The sequence below is a fragment of the Vanacampus margaritifer genome, chromosome 2, assembly GCF_051991255.1.
Source record: "Vanacampus margaritifer isolate UIUO_Vmar chromosome 2, RoL_Vmar_1.0, whole genome shotgun sequence".
NCBI lineage: Eukaryota > Metazoa > Chordata > Actinopteri > Syngnathiformes > Syngnathidae > Vanacampus > Vanacampus margaritifer.
The window spans coordinates 21,675,472-21,693,032 of record NC_135433.1 but is presented as its reverse complement, the minus strand read 5'-3'; the positions used below and the strand labels follow the sequence as shown (position 1 = coordinate 21,693,032).

Below are 17,561 nucleotides of genomic sequence, written 5' to 3'. Positions count from 1 at the left end.
TTTCTTTTTGTAACACTCCCCTGCGTGCAAGGGGACGCAGCTTGATTTGCACAACAGATTAGTTTTACTGCGATTGCAGACGCTACACTTTTTTGCTGGCTTTTTTTTCCGGGGAATAGCAAGTATATACTGCAGTGTGTGTTTGGCCATGTTGCCATCAAGTCTACTCTCAGGATCATGATACCGGTGACGTTACGGTGGTGTTACGTCTGGCTTCCTCATGTCCTTCAGTTCCTATACCGGGTGGTAAGAGATGTTCTGATCCATCTTATCCGCTCCATTCATGGTGGCATCGTAGTCCATAACCAGTGTCTTCTCCGTGATCAGACTGTACCCACTCCTCCGATGAATATGCATTGGACTCGGGGCACTCTTCGTCGTCCGATTGAACGTCCGCCTGAGCAGAAGTGCTCGGTTGTGCTCCGCGTTTTCCGGCGTTAGCATCGCTAGCCGGTGAGGCTTTATGACGTGATCATAGCTGCCGCGTCAACGCTTCCAACTTCGGCGTCAACCTCGGAGTCACCATCATCATCATCGTCGTCATCAATGTGCTCTTTAGCACAGGTTGATGCTTCTCTTCTTTGAAAAAAACGATCAAGCATGAGCTGCTTGGCACCGGTCGCCATTTTCGCTTTCTCAGCCATTCTCCCCTCGACACTCTAGCTCCGCCTCACGTCTTCTACTACTGACGCCTACCCGATCTTGTCCAAAGAGAGTCATCGCTGCCATCTAGGGGCCAAAAATAGTCATTATACTAACCAGATCTGCTTGATACTTTCATCACAGCTGGCCAAGGCTTTCCTCCACGCGTTTCCCCCCCCCAAAAAAAAAAAACTTTTAACGTCTTTGGCGCTCCTCCGTAGGATTTTACTAAACGTTATTTAACGTTTTTGGCAATCGAAGAGTTAACCTTAAAATAAAAACATTAAGTTACAAAATCTGTTTAGTGACCCATGACGTTAATGGTAATATTATCTTGACTACATGAAACATTAACATAGCAAGATTAGCTCAATAATTGGTCATTGTTTTCTGCTGAAATGACGCTTGCGCTAGCACAACATGAGAAATGTTCTGGCCAGTACGCAAATATATTCAAAATATAGGCTACTGAAAATAAAACAAAAAGTAAGCACGCTAACAATACAATACTTGTACAATAACCAACATAATTAGCAATGATGCTAGCTAATGACATAAAACAAGAACATAGCTAAATTAGCTCAATAAATGTTAATAATTTTTCTGCCATGATGTGAATCGTATTTCCTTATAACGTCATAAAGACAGTTAGTCTTCAAAAAACAGTAACTTTTTCAATAGTAACGTTAGCTTGACCTAATGTTAACAGCGTGCTGGCTTGTCCTGACTATCCACCAATAACACAGTCTGCAAAAGTAGGCTATTCTTCTGAATACAAGCCACCGTCTCATCAAAAAAAAAAAAAAGAAGAAGAAGAAGAAAAACAGCTCTCACAAGTGTGATCAGAATCAAAAAGTGTTGCTGTTTAATTTGATGTAAACTGTGACCTGGACTAATAAACCTTTCAAAGTCATGTTAGGCACCACTGCGTTCACACAAACGTCAACATTTACTTGGAAATGCCGTTAATGGGGATAATTGGAAGTGTGCTGGCAGCCAAACCTCATTGGTTCCAAACAGTCTTCCTTGAAGCCGACTCCAAGTAACTTCCCAAAAAGCTGAGCCGCATCTGAGGGAAAAACGACACAGTAACCGCACATACCCCTGGAGAAGTTCCAGCTGTCATGTTGTGCTTATACATATATTACCCAGCTGACGACGTGCGCTCGCCTCGTCCTCTCGAGTGGACAAAACCTTTTTTCCCACACGTTTTTTATCCAAGTAGCCGAATCAAAGCGCCACTTTTCCGTGGCTTTGCCGTTATGTCATGTGATGTGATTAACGGTGTTAGCTGCTCCTTTGGGCCCTGTGGGAGAAGGCTTTTTCGGGTAATGGGTATCGGTTACCTCTGGCAGGCCCGAGGGCGTGCGTAGGCTCTCACTGACCATGACGTCCGTCCACTCGCCTCTGGTGGGAATCAACAACTCTTGTGATTTTCCGCTATACTAGTTTCCACAGTCGGCAGAGGTGATGGAATTTCAATCACGAGTGATACACTTACCTTATAGCTTTTATTTAAAAATTAAAACTGTCTTGGGCTTTTAACAGCTAGCAGGAGAAGCAAACGCATAAGTCTTCATCTCGACTCGGTGCTCCGTCTTGTCGAACAGAACAAACAGATAGACTCAAAAGCACAAGTGACAGAAGATCAAAGTGACAAATGTGACTCAAATGACACTAAGGGCCTCTAGTGAAGTGCAATCCTGTGGAACAAGACCAACTACTGAACAACAAAAATTGGAGGAGAGAATAACCGTCCACTGTATGACTCATCGTGTGACTGTTGGTAAGGAAACAAATTTTACTCAAGAATAGACTAGGGCTACTGGTAAGGTGCGCTGCTACTGTTAGTCACCCTCTACCAAACAGGAGAAATTGAGAAGAATAATGGTCTTCTGTACATACTTCTTCCAGTGTGGTTGTTGGTCGCGATACTGAGATGCAGTTTACTCAAGAGGAGACTGTGGGCTGCCTGTGAGGTGCACTGCTACCAAACGTGGCACACACAATACCACACAATAACAATGGAGGAGAACAAGAGTTTCCAGGATTTGCTTTCTTGTGTGTGACTGCTGATAAAGCAAACACATTTTACTCAAGAGGAGACTAAGGGCCTCGAGAGGTTCTCTTCTACAAGGCACACTACCAAACAACAATGAACGAGAACAAGGAAGGGCGATCTGAATTAATGCTTGTCATGGGCCTGTTGGCAAGAACACAATTGTTATCCGAGAGGAAACTAAGGGCAAATGCAACAAAGTGTATGTGGGGGGGGGGGGGGGGGAGGTACTTCTTAAAGTTTTATGCCCATTTTGTTTTAGATTTTTTTGGGCGAGGGTTTAAAAAAAAAAAAAAAGGCTGTATATGCCCCCCGAGATGGATCTCGCCCCATCTGCCCACCCCTTTGCACGCCACTGCTCGTCATAAATGGCTTGCATAGCAGAGCATCATTCCATCTCGGCAAGCACCCTCTCTCACAATCTCCATCCTGCTTTTAATCCCCATTGAGAAGTAGGGGTGGGATGGGGGGCTATGAGGAGAGGAGGGGGAAATGGTTGATGAGGTTGAGGAGGGGGGGGCAACAGAGCAGGCCAAAGGCTCCGCTGACATCCATGGGAAATGTGCAGATCCATTCAGCGGTAATTATGGGCATCAATGCAGAGAGGGCAGTGTCAAGGCGTGGGGATGGGGGCAAGGGGGTGTGGGAGAATTTGGCGAGGGCGAAGAGGTTGGGGGGTTTCACGGTCCAAAGACAGACATCATGACAAAATGGAAAGGTGACGACTAATAGGGAGTCTACGTTTATTAAGTGGATATAAGCTTGACCTTGAGACACACATTTGGATTTATATTCATATTTCTATTTTGGAAGCATTTTATCTTTGAGGAGACTCAGGGATGCGACAAAACAGTCATCTTCAGAAACGTGCAGACTGTGAAGCATAAATTGTTACACGTTGAGTTAATCCTTTGATGCCATGGCGGATCGCATGGTAGCTCGACATCTCGTTCAAATACCAGACTTTGCTGAAACCTTCGGGACATATTGTTTGGAGAATGTGGGGCAGACATTTTGGTCAAGTCAAATATGCGTAAAGTCAAGGTAGAAGAGGAGACTAAGGGCCACTAGTGACTTGCACCACTACAAACAAGTGTGTTTTACCAAACAACAATTGAGGAGGATTATATTCTCCTGTATTTACTTCTCGGTGGTAAGGTGACACATTTTACTCAAGAGGAGACTAAGGGCCGCTAGTGAGGTCCACTATCACAGATCAAGCTTGGCTACCAAACAACAACGGAGGAGAACTAGAGTCTCCTGCATTTACCCTCGCCGTGTGCCTATTGGCCCTGGTAAGGAGGCACGTTTACTCAAGAGGAGACGATGGGCCATTATTCTTAAGAAAATTTGGGGTCAAACTGCATATTGTGCAACTCCTTGTCTTCTCAACAGGTACACATTTTATTCAAAAGGAGACTAAGGGTCACAACAGTATAGATGGGGGATTCTGCTTCATTAAATTCTCCACAGTTGGCATATTTTATTTGAGAGGACACTGCAGCAAAGTGGAGACTGTGGGGTTTCCTGCTTTTACTTCTACAGTAAGGAGACACATTTCATTCAAAAGGAGACTAAGGGCTGCTGCAGCAAAGAGAATGCTGTGGAATAATGATATGGTGTCTTATGTATGTCACCCATATGGTACCTTTATATAGATTACAATACTCCATAGTCTTCTTTTTGCTGCTGTGGTCCATATTCTTAGAGCCCCAAGTCTCATCTTGGACAAAATGTTCCTCCCTACCAACCGAGAAGCAAAGATAGAAAGCGCTTATTCTCCCATACTCTTTTTATTAGTTAGGATGTCATGTTAGCAACGCTGTGTTCAATACAGCATGGTTTTCAGAGTGTCCACAACGTATTATCCGGAAGTGGAGAAACGGGATTATAATTTTCTGATGCAAGGCCTGTAAATTTATATTTGGATGAGTTTGGCTTGGAAGCCCCTCAGAGCTCTGACTTCAACCCCATCCAACAAGTACTTTCTCCGTGCTCCCTTCCTGAAGTTGCAATCCTCGTGTTTTTTGACATAGTTGTTTAGCACCTTGTAGCAAACACTTTCTCCAAGCTGAAACTATGTCCCCCTCCTCCTCCTATACATCATCACCCAGACAGGCCATTTCACTCCTGGTTTCGGAATTCCAGCTGAGACGCCACCTCAAACACGCCGACGTCACTCGGGCAGCTTTCAATTGCTGCCGACCACGCAAATCTGTCCAAATTGTGGCGGGGAATTATGAGCCCCTTTTTATTTTCAGCCCTATTCAAAAGATATTCCAAGGTGATGTGTTTTTTTTTGCGGTGTGACCTTTACCGGCTGGCAACTGCAGGAAGGATTACATTCAAACGACGGGTTGTAAAACTTTTAAAGGCATCTTTTTTCCCCTCGCTTGTAACCTTGTTGCATTTTTTTCACCTGAGGGGTGAAAGTGAGGTCAGGCCAGCAGGCGCTTCTTCTTCCGCCGTCTGGGGAGGTTACCTTCAGAGACATCTCATTACGCCATTGATGAATTTAGACAGAGGGTGTTAAAACACAAAACACGTGCTAAAAATAACACAAAAATGCAGAGGCCCCGACATGACATGAGGGGAGAAGAAAAAAAGTGGACATAATACAGACAGAATGGGCGAACATCACTGTGGTCATTTTATGTAGACCAAACAACATTAGCACTAAATTTTGGCAGAAGCTGCTAACAAAAGTTTTGTTAGTTTTGATTTCATTTTGAATTTATTATTATTATTATTTCTTTTGTATTTTTCACAGTCGGTTTGTTAGGTTTCATTTGTTATTTTCTCAAAAATACTTTGTCTTTATTAGTTTTAGTATTAGTTTTTGTTTTTTATGTGTATAAGTGGAGCATTTGTCGAGTGTAAGATTAAACAAAGTCAAGAGTTGTGTAATAAAAGTAAGCTTTCCAAATGACTGTATGATTCTAGTTTTAGTTTTTTAAATGTAAAATGCAGTTCAGTTTTTAAAAGCACTCCTTGCTTTTTATTTCATTTCATTAATTAGTAATTACTATATATATATATATATATATATATATATATATATATATATGTATACAGTCAGGGAAAGTGGAGCCCGCTTGACACGGCCCTTCTTTTACACTCTGCGTTTGAATTTCTTCTCCCGACGTTTTGAGCTGGCAGCAGGGTGCGGAACAACAAGAGGCCGTGGGGGTCATCGATCATGTTGGATGAACAAACAAGAAGGCGCCGGTGTGCTACATTCACTGCTTGCAAGTTTGTTATTTGGAGTAAAAAAAAATGACGCTTGTCATAGTTGTTTTTACATGCCAGCTGACTTTGGCCAAGAAGCAGGCAACCAGCCAGTCGCAGGGCACATATGTAGTAGTATGTGTATTCACACTCACGTTCACACCGATGGACAGTTAAAGGTCAAGAGCGGCTTCTGCCACCGTTATAGTAAACACCAAGCCGGACAGTGACGGCCGACATGCGTACACACTAGGCCTCTTGGAGCAGAGTGCTCAGCACTTTCTGACTTTGGATCTATCCATCCATGTTATTAACCACTTGTTCTCACAAGGGTCGCGGGGGGCGCTGGATTCATCCAAGCCGGCTTCAGGCATTAGGCGGGGTACACCCTGAACTGGTTGCCAGCCAATCGCAGGGCACACAGAGACGAACAACCATCCACACTCACAGTCACACCTCGGGACATTTAGAGTGTTCAATTAACCTGCCATGCATGTCTTTGGGATATGAGAGGAAACTGGATTACCCGGAGAAACCCGCGCAAGCACGGGAAGAAATGCAAACTCCACTCAGGAAGGCCGAAGCCCGGACTCGATCCCATGTCCTCCTTTGGATCTAATGACGAATAATTGTGAATCACAGAAATCAGAGGAATCCAAAAGAGACTCGAACCTTATCAGGAAATTGCGGATGATCAAACTAAAACTAAAATTTGGGAATTATTTTTTCCCCCATGTCTGGTGTTTTTGATTTTCAAAGGAAGTTTTGTCCGAATTGATATTTTGCCAAGAAAGTATGATCTTATCGGACAAGCCCCTAATGTGCGTGGATCCACGCCAGAAATTCCAAATGCCTCCGACTGGCTTCAGAAGCCGTCAGCGAGACGAGTCGTTCTGATTCTTTGAAATAGTTTTGCCCACTAAGAAAGATAGTCAAACATTCAACTGTTTTCTTTTTTTTTTTTAAGTTGTTGTTTGTCACACATGTAATTTAGTCTTTTGATCTATAAAGCTGCTGGGTGGAGTTTGCATGTTCTCCCCTTGAATGCGTGGGTACTCCGGTTTCCTCCCACATTGCAAAGACATGCATGGCAGGTTAATTGAACACTCCAAATTGTCCATAGGTGTGATTGCGAGTGTGGATGGTTGTTTGTCTCTGTGTGCCCTGCGATTGGCTGGCAACCAGTTCAGGGTGTACCTACCCTACTGCCCAAAGCCAGCTGGGATAGGTTTCAGCACCCCCGCAACCCTTGTGAGGACAAGCGGTTAAGAAAATGGATAAAAGCACTCTGATAATGAGCGTTGATGGAGTCTTACTGCTTTTGATGTCACAGGCAATTTCCTATGCATGCACAGAACATATTTATTTTGGAAGAGTCACTAAAAAATGCCCAAAAGCCAAAGAAAAAGCAAAGCTATGATGTTCTGAACTCAAGACATCACACATAACTCTGGTTTAAGTTTTGTACACCTTTTAAAGGTGTTTTTGTCATAATTTTTGGACTTTTGCGGCTTTGCTGTAAACAAAATTTACGTTACTTTTAAAGGGTTGTAAATCATGAACCTGATTTCAAGGCCACCGATAAAATAATAAAAACACTCAGCAAATCCATTTTCTGAATCAACACACTTGGGTTTATGTGCCGAGCTTCCTGAAACAAACACAAATCTGCTCGGGGAGTTTGATTTGGAAGGAAGCGGGAAAGCCTCGTCTGGTTTTTGGATTGAAGGGAGCGCAGTCATCTGGATGTTTTTGGGTGAGCATGTCCAGATTCCATCTGTGTCAAAGTTCGCTTTAGTGTCATGTACAGGACAGACCACTGTGACATCAACAAGAATGGCGATAACCGTTGTCACTTACTTTAACCCTTTGTCAATTTACATTTTTAAGTTTTCTTTAAATTTGGAAATAAATAAAAAAAGAGTGGAGTTAAGCACAGTTACTTTGCTTTATTAAACCAAGTACCAAAAATGACCGACCAAAGTCAGGAGCGGAGTCGACCGTTGTTATTTTGGTTACTAAACCAAGTGCAGTTGACCTGCAAGTGCAACCGTGCTGTTCCTCTTCAATGCTGCATTCAAGGACTCAACTGCTTGCTGTTCTCAGCCTGAGAACATGCTGAGTAGTTCTCATGCGTGCACTCAGATTGTGCGCTTCTGTTTGGCGTGATCACAGATGTGACGGAATCCTCCTGAGAGGGCCGATCAGTAAAATATCCCTTTGACTGCTTTTCACAGGTGACTGTAACTGAACACCAATCTCATGTCGGCACAATGCAAACCCTTTCTGCACTAAAGTCCAAGTAATAATTTCCAAGGTGTTTGTCACCGTGAGAAAGAAGCGTTGGTTTCACCCGTCTTCCCCAACAATTGCAAAAATTAAATGTGGTTGTCGATCTGTGGGAAAAAAATTCTCTTTGGTCCGCTGAGCTGTCTCCTGATATTTTCGATACGATCTTCCCACATTTGGCTTCATTTAAAGGACACGAGGAACAAGAGAGGTGCAACCATCACGGTGGTCCACGTTTTCAAACTGTCATCGTAGCTCCCGAAGGAATTCAACCTTCACATTGAGCTGTACACTAAGACAGAAAACCCTCTGGTGGAAAGCTGTGGCTTCCCGCTCGGCGCTCTCATGACGAAGATGGCGGGGTTACAGAGAGTTTCGTGAGCGACCCGCTTTAGGGCCATTTGCGGCGAAAAAATTGGATCATTAACTGCGATACCGCAACGTCTTTCAGGTCTCTCATCCAGAGCTTGTCGTCGTTAAAGGGCAGCATTAACAAGGGGAGCTTGGGAACATGCAGTGCGCGTTGAAGAGGAGTGAAAAGTATCCGGGGAATGATGCACATCCTGTCAGCTGAGTGACCCCCTTCCTCCTCCTTCTCCTCTTCCTGCTCACAGCTGGTGCTCCCACCCGCACGCAGGCCAACGTGTAGGTTGCAAGGATCTCTCCTCGAGGTCACCGCCTTAAACGGGGCTCGGCCTAGACTAATGCTCAAGGGTTGCCGGACCTTGTGACCTGCTGGTTAGCCCATCATCTTTATCTCTCCCCATTGCCGCAGCCATATTGAAGACGTTAACCCGATGACCCCCGCCTCTTCCAAGGGAGGGACAAAGTATTGATACCTCTTTCACGTTACAGTATGATTGTGCCATCAGCATGTTGTTACTTTGTTTTAATCAACCAAAGGTGGACAATCTTAGACATTTGACTTCCTGTGGATGAAGAGAGATGGCTTAACTCTTATGAATGGATATATTTACTAAGACATTGTGCTAATATACCTAAAAATTTACATTTTAAGGGGGTGTATAGCAAAGACTTGCAACTTTGTCACAAATGGAGCTGAAAGCCGTTACTTTGTTTTATCAAACTAAGTGCCAACAAACTTCGAAATTTAGGTAGATTCAACACTGTTGAATGGAGCTGGCTGTTATCCATTTTTAGTTTGTGTTAATGAAACTTTTTTTTTTGCTCAGTCAAGAATGAGGCTGACAGCTGTTACTTTGTTTTAATAAACCTAGTGCCAAGAAAGTTCAGAAATTACCTTTTTTCATGAGGAGCATGAAGAGTGAAGGCTTAACCCTTATAAATGGATATGTTTGTTATTACATGGTGCTAATAATATGTTGGTAGGGTCTAGAGCAAATACTTGCGACTCAGTCAAAAAATGACCTGAAAGTTACTTTGTTTGATCAAAATAAGTGCCAACAGCCTTCGAAATGTGACTTGAGGAAAAGGGCTGGCCGTTATCCATTTTTACTTTGCGTTAATGAAAGTTTTTTGGGGGGGTTGGGTGGGGGTCTTTCAGTCAAGAATGACACTGACAACTGTTACTTTGTATAAATAAATAAACCTAGTGGCAAGACACTTCATGAGGAGCAGCTTTACATTTTTAAGGCCTAGATACAACAATCCGACGTCGAACAAATGTGACCGACGCCTACCCCCTGTGGCGTCGGCCCAGACGTCGGCACGTCGCGTAGAAAAATTAAGCAAATACACACCACACTGACACCAACTATTACGTACCTTCAGTGCATGCGTGAGAAGTAATTCCCCTCCATACCATCGGTGGCGGTATTATTCCTCAAGGCAACCGGAAACCGGGCGTGTTTTGAGGGTGTTAACCATGTTGTTAGCCAGCTAACGTGTAAAAGTAATTATATTTACTAATTACAAACAGTTGCTATACTTCTCAAGTATATAAATAAATCCTACCTGCTATATCCAGTCGCATCCCCATGTCATGTCATAGTTTGGCTTTCATACCTTTGTCAGCATACCCTTTAACGGTAATATCATTCTATGTCGGTCTCTCTTGAACCAAAGAGACAAAGTCCAAAATCTTCCCGATCTTCCAGACAGACAATGTACGTTCAAATGCGGAGGGTACAACAGGGTGACGATGCAAAATGAGCGGAACTGTGTACTGAGTACTGTTTATCCGCATTCGTCACTTCCTCTTCTTGTCCCGTGCGCTGATTCGCTAGCTAACAGTCAATCACAGTGATCAAATGCCCCAGACGCCGATCAGCGAAGTGCGCATCTCGGACCGTGCAGTGCATTGTGGGCAGGGGGGCGTTACTCGGCTACCAAACAGTAGTCAAGAGTAATAGAAAGCAATGGAGACTAATACGATTTCAACCACATGAAAGTTGATGATTACTTTTTTTTTTTTAAGTTTTTGTAGTCGCCGTGGATTGCCTGTTACGAGGACTGCGTTCGGCAACAGACAGAAACGGAAAGATGAACTGGCTGCCATTGCATATGCTGCATCGATCCAAAAACTACCAGTCTTATTGACAAATGAGGAAGAGAGAGACGCTGTGAAAAATGACTACATCATTGTTAATCGTTGGAGAAAAAGTAATTTCTGACCCCTTGAAGACAAGTGACGGATGACTGGAAGAAGCCCATGATTTGAAACTTTGGCCACCTTGCATGTCAGCCGACATCGCTAAATGTGTGCACTTTACTGGGAGTCGGGTCGAGGACACAAAACCAGGACGCGATCAAGAGACGGGTAGGATCTTTCTTTCACTGAAGAGGTCAATTGGGGTGAGAAGCAGGTTCTTAAATGACCGTCACTCCATTAGTTTTGTTACACGTACGTCCGCTAGCCACCTTTGTGTTGCTTCCCTCTGCTCCCTCGGTTTCAGGATATTGACAAAATTAACGTGTTCAAGAAATGTTCCATTTTAGCTTCTTTTATGTCCCAATGTACGCCCCGACGTATTCCAACTCGATCTGACTTTACGACAGTAATCTATACACTGATCAGACGGCGCATGCCGTCGGCCCAACACTGTCCGACTCCCGACGTCGGATTGGTGTATCTAAACCTGTAGAGAAATATATGTTTGTGTATTACATACATTTAGTTATTTAATACATTTATTATTTATTATAAAAATGATTATATTGTTATTATTTATGATAAAAACCACCCTTTTGAAGTAAGTATGAAGCTTAATTTTCAAGCTATGATGGTTGGGCTGAGATTGGCGCTAAAGCTATTTCAATGCAGCGGAGGTTGATGTCAGGACATGGCAACATTCATCTTAAATTATATTCCGATGGATTTAATCGCAGCTGCTTGCCGTCTAAATGGAACTCCTGCGCTTCTGCAGGCTGCTGGTCAGGTGGACGGCTCCGGGCCGGGTGACTGCCACAGGGTTGCACAGCTCCCCCACCATGTCAACCCACCCACCAACCACCAGCCACCCTTCACTCCCTGATCTGCCCAACGTGCACAGGACTTAGGGAGAAAAGCTGGGGATTATCTCCGTTGCACTTCCACCCCTACCACCCACTGCCTTCTCGCACACCGGGACGCTGTTGCAAAGTTTTCCAATGCAGCCTTGCACCTGCAACGGAGACAAACCGGCTGTGGTTAGAGAGGGAACAGTTCCAGGATTCATAATAAAGAATTTGTCTTTCCAATATTTATTGATTCATTGGGTGGGCATGGCTCAGGTAATAGTGGTGGTCTCCAGATTTGAGGGTTGTAGATTCAGTCGTCAGTTCTCAGTGTTTAAATGCCCCACTTGTTTCTTGATGACTACCTATTCTCCTAGCCTTATGCCGATTTTGACCATTGTCTAAAAATCATTATTTTTTGGCCATCATCTGCGTTTTGGAACATCTTCACTCATTACAATGTCGAGTGTTTTCCCAAATTTCAGTTTAAAGGGAAAAAAATGGGATTTGTGTTTGAGCACTAGGCACAGAATGCATAAAATCCAAGTTTTTAGAAAGATCTAGCACGAGACGACTATAGTTGTCTGCTTGCTGGTATTTTTACTTACTATCAAATATTGATGCAGCTGATCACTTGACAATCAACCTTCCTCTCAGACACACTAAAAGAGGCAAGAAGAGATATCCTATACTCCCAGTGACAGACAAGTGACAATACCAGTTTTTCACATTCAGGTTATAGTTTAGATTCTTTGTTAGACACTCAAGCACCCGATCACTCATCACTCACTAGTTGACGTTGATATAATGACTACAGATTAGCAAGAGTGAAATGTCTAAAAGTGCATGTCAGATGACTTCCTAGCAACAGAATGCGACTGAATGGCAGCTCACGTTCCGCTGGATCCGTTTGTCGACGTGCGTCTCACAACTACCCGCCGAGCTGCCTTCATGATGTCATGCACCACGAGTGCTGACAAGAATCTTAAAAGCGTGCGGGTGGAGGAGCGAACGGTAGCTGCCTGATAGAGACACAACAGCAAAAACAAGGGGGGTGGGGGGGTGAAATCTGCTTTGGCAATCAGATGACATCAGGTAGCCTGTGGTTGTCCTGGCAAGAGCTGGGAGATAAAAACCCTGAGGATTTATTCAACAGCACACACAGATAGGTCAATGACGTTATTGTGATTCTCGGTCATCTCATTTATGAGGATTCAAAAAGTTCAAGGAACCTGGACCACTTCTTGTTTGAAGAACTGAACTTGTACACTCGTGTCTTTAGATCCAAGATGAAATGCCTTCAACAACCAGAAAGCCGTCCAGTTAGCTTTGATTCAAGTGTTGTAGTGTCCAAACCGTTGACTTAATATAACCTTTATTGACTAAATAGGGTTTTTTGGAAGTAACATTTTCATAAGATTCGTTGTTTTACAAGTTGAACAATAGTGCCTTTCCTGACTTGAGAGGGTTCAGTTACCACTTGGAGATGATGAGCGACCAGTCCTGGGTGTAGGCTGCCTTGTGGCCAAAGTCCGACTGGATAGTTCCCAACTTCCCATGACCTGAGCAGGAAGAAAATGTATTGATAGAGGGATGAACGGATGTTTAACCAGTCTAATGTGAGTCCAACAGATCTCCTCCAGAGTCCTATAAAGTCAATATGGAAAGCAAGACACAGAAAACTGGTTCATATTTTTCACCCAAATTTTTGCAAACTCCCAGTTACCACTGTACCATCGTTTTCCAAGCAGGTTAGAACAAGTTAGACCAGGTCAAACGGATTCATATGCTGCCTTCAGCAGACAAATGGTGCAATACGTCCATTTGCTTCTGTGGAATGGCTGGAGATCAGCCACCCAAGGGAGATAACAGCATAACTGGACGTGATTTTAGGTTGGTAGTAGCCATGGAAACAATGATGTCACCATAGAACCAGCGGTGCCCTATAAAGTGGCAACGTGACGGAACGTGGGAGTGTGACGGATATGGAATGTGATGGCGTGTCCATATGATGAACGTAGCAGTGGAGTACTGTATGGGAGCACTTTGAAAATCCTTCCTTCTTTTCACTAAAACGTTTTGGCAAGCACGTGAGCCAATCATGCACCACTGGCAAAATGACCACACGGCCAATGTTCAGACGACATTTCCCAACAGCTGGGGAAATAAGAGAATGGAAGTGAGTCGGATGATCGTTGTAAATTGGGTAATTTATGCAAGGGTTGTTGTGACAAAAGCGTGTTAATTTGGCTGCAAAGTCCACATTTATTTTATATATATTTATATAAATATATATATATATATATATATATATATATATATATATATATATATATATGTATTATTATTATTATTATTATTATTATGTTCATTGTATTGTGGCCAACAAGTTTAAACCAAATTTTTTACTTTTGGGGGGTGGGTATCATTTCGGTGCTCGCCTTACAGTACATTTCACTTAAATCCTGCTGTCCTCAAAGTACACTTGTAACTTAAAACACTCAAAATTACGCAAAAAAAAAAAAAAGCTCTGAGTTATTGATTTCAATTGTACATATGCAGTATTTGACTCTGACAGCATGGCACCGCAGTGAGGACCGAGGAGCCTAACAAAATCAAACCAAGAAGAAATATGACTCAAACTTGCTCAGATTTAAAAAAAAATTATCATTCACTTTATAAAGTTAGTTCACCAACCTTGGTAAAATACAAAATTTAATGTTCCAGAATTTTGTGCAGTAGGTACGCATCTCTACCACAAAGTAATTTCACTCTAAACAACGCCCTCCAAAAATGAATTAATAAGAAATGTTGCAAGCTAACATCTTTTATACTCTTTATGTCAGTGAATTAACTGTAAGTGATGTTAAGAACACGATGATTGGAGAAGGTTGTCACCTGTGAGACACAGCCAGTACTTGCCAGAAATTCCTTCAGCTCCTTTAATGTAGCTGTATGTCTCTTTGCAGCATCCTGACCACATTTTTATCATCAGCTTAATTTGTGGTTTATCAAATGAGATGATATTAATTACAGCCTACAGAGTGCACATATTCTGGTTTTAACTGAAGCAAACAAATATGTTGAAGGTGATTCATGAAGCGCGAGCAAATGTTTAACCTCGATGCCATTTGAACAGGAACCGGCTTTGCAAGAAACGTTAAATAAATCTACGTCGGCAAGACCACATTTCCTTTTAGCTCCTGCGTCCCTTCGTCATGTTAATCTTGTATTTTCTGCCTCGCTGGCTGGCTGCGAGTGTTGAGTAATGCCTTTTGTTCCCGGCTCAAACACAGGACTTAGCATAAGCAAACAATCTCAGGCCGTATGACCGAGAGTCATAGTGCGCGATAGAAGTGGAGATAGTAAGTTTAGAATACACGTGAGGACATGCTTGAACCAGGGCTTGGCGGTTTTAGGTTAGCATTAGGGTTAGGGCTATAGGTAGGGTAGGGTTAATGTTTGGGCTGGGAAAAAAAGTAGTTGGAAATCCACTTTAAACTTTTGAACTAAAAAATTCCATCTTAAATAGTTGTAACAACGTCCTTTTTCCAATCATAAAAAGCAAGAGCATATTGTCAGATTTAATTTTTAAAAGATTAACAAAAAATACTTTGTAACATTCAACAGTATAAAAATAAAACAGTATAAAATCTTTTTTTTCACTTGGAAAAGAGTGTGAATGACATTTTCTTAGTTTGAAATTCTTTTAAAAAAGTGTAATATTTTGTAACGTTTAACTTTCTTATTTGAGAATTGTATTCTTGTCTTTCAAAAGAATATTTTGATATTCTGTAAAATTCAAACACATTTTTTTGTACGCTTTTACAATGAAAAAAAATAATGCAATATTTTGCAATGGCCTAGTGGGAACCTTTTCTAATTATTTTTTTTAAATAATGTGTAATATATTGAAATATTTTTTTTCATTAAAATAGGGTGATAACTTTTTTTTTAACAGTTTTGAATTAAAATTTTTAAAAATTGTAATCCAACGATTGCATGAACATTTTTTCCTTCTTAAATTATTTTAAATTGCAATACTTTGTAAGATTATACTTTTATTTAAAATGTGTATTTTTTTGTTATTTAAAAAAAAACCTGAGATATCTCGCTTAATATTAAGAATATTCCTGTTTTATTCCTGGAAAAATCCAATAATGTAAAGTACAAAATATTAGTTCTTGGGGGAGAGAAAAGGATTCTCTGGACCTCTTTTTTTTTCGCCAAAAACTCTGCTGGATGGATTTGGAGCAATGCAATAAAAACTTGCCAAAAGTGAAAGAACATGAGCGTGACACAAGCCTGCAATGCAACACATTCATCAACATTCTCCAAAATGAATACTCGGTGTTCCCATGTGCATTTCTCTTCTAATACATCAATACTGCATGTACAGCAGGAATGTGCTTTCATACATCAGCTTGGGTGCGCAGGCAGGTTGCAAATGATTAACAGCAAAGGGTCAAAAGACGGATGGCCTGAAACAAGAAGACAATGCTGTGAATGCGTTCATGCACAAATGTTTTGTGAGTCCACTTGTTTTTGGTGTACTGCAACATTCTTGAAAATCAATGACAAGCGAAGGATGGGCTAGCTTATGCTATTGCTAACGCTAAGACCAAACAGTTTCAGTCCTTCATTGTGTTCATGTGTTCTTGTGTACATTGATTCAATAAAAAGACAGACATATTGTATGCATTTATTTTGGCTTTATTTAAAATGGTGTTTTTGTCATACAGTGTGCAGTCCTTCCTATGTGGCCCACTAGTTGCACTGACGTAAAATCGCAGCCCCCTCCATCTATAGTTGCCCGTTCCTGGTATACGCAGTGTTGATTGCTGTAGATTTAGCTCTGTCCACAGATTGGGTAACCACAGTCTGTTGTGGTCTCAGCCTCTGGACAGACAAGCATGAAACCGACGGGATTCCCAGGCTGTGACACAGTCATTACAGAGGCCGCCTGGATGGATGGATAGATTGGGGGGGGGGTTACGGTTCTCTCCCTGACCAGGGTTGACCCGACTAGACGACCGCAAGCATTTGGCCGCCTCAAGCTCTCTTTTTTTTTTTTTTTTTTGTAATGCTAGGAGAGCTGCCTGCCCGCCTCTATGTTCTGTGCTCCATTTGGGCTTTCTTGAAGCATCCCAAACAAAACCACAAAAGTGGAGGGGCTGATGCAATGAGGTTGTCGAGCAGCTCTGTAGCCCCGGCCGCAGAGTGGTGAGGTCATCCCCTGCGTGCCCCTGGCCTAGCGCTTGGCAGCCAGCATGGGAACTGCCTTCGAAGAGCTCTCATACGCCGTGCCGCTCGTTTCTTGCGTCTCTCCTCCTCCATCAGACTTTTTTTTTGTTCATCGTGAGCGTCCGACAGTCTTAGCACCTCATCATCGACGCGGAGAAAGGAGAACATGTGGTATTCATATCACCGCCGCATATTACTCATCGTCCAATCGCTCCAGATCCTCATCGCTGCACATCGAGGTTGCATTTTTTTTTCCCCCACATAGCGTAAATCTAAAAGATGCTGGCAATGCGTCAGCAACTCTGAGTGGAGCTATATCGAGAGGCAGCGGAGGGTTTGCATGTCACGACATCCGAGAGTTTTATGGATTTACTGGATGTGCTCATGCTCAAGCACACAACCAAAGAAAAATGGCACAAGCTAGTATATATTATATGTATTAGGGATGAGACGAGACACAGATCCCATGAGACGAGTTATCGCACGGGATTGAACCCATGAGATGAGATTTTTTGCAAAATTTGCAATACATTGTAGGCAGACCCGTCTGCAGAAAGAAATTATAGGGGGCATTACATTTTTCTTTTTCTTTTTATTTAATGGAAAAAGCATTTTACAAAATAAATGAAGACAAAGTATTATTTATTTTATTTTTATTTTTTTGCTGATCCGAAAAACGATA

General features: G+C 42.4%; 1 long non-coding RNA gene across 2 annotated transcripts; it reads right to left on the bottom strand.

The window, feature by feature from the left end:
* Positions 1–2,853, bottom strand: LOC144044294 (uncharacterized). 2 transcript variants are annotated; one of them, XR_013291245.1, is made up of 4 exons: positions 2,144–2,853; positions 1,791–2,049; positions 1,645–1,711; positions 1–729 (listed from the first exon to the last, which is right to left on the bottom strand). It is a non-coding gene; the product is annotated as an uncharacterized LOC144044294 (long non-coding RNA). The 2 variants fall into 2 exon arrangements; XR_013291244.1 differs by having other exon boundaries at positions 1,791–2,853.
* Positions 2,854–17,561: the final 14,708 nt, after the last annotated feature.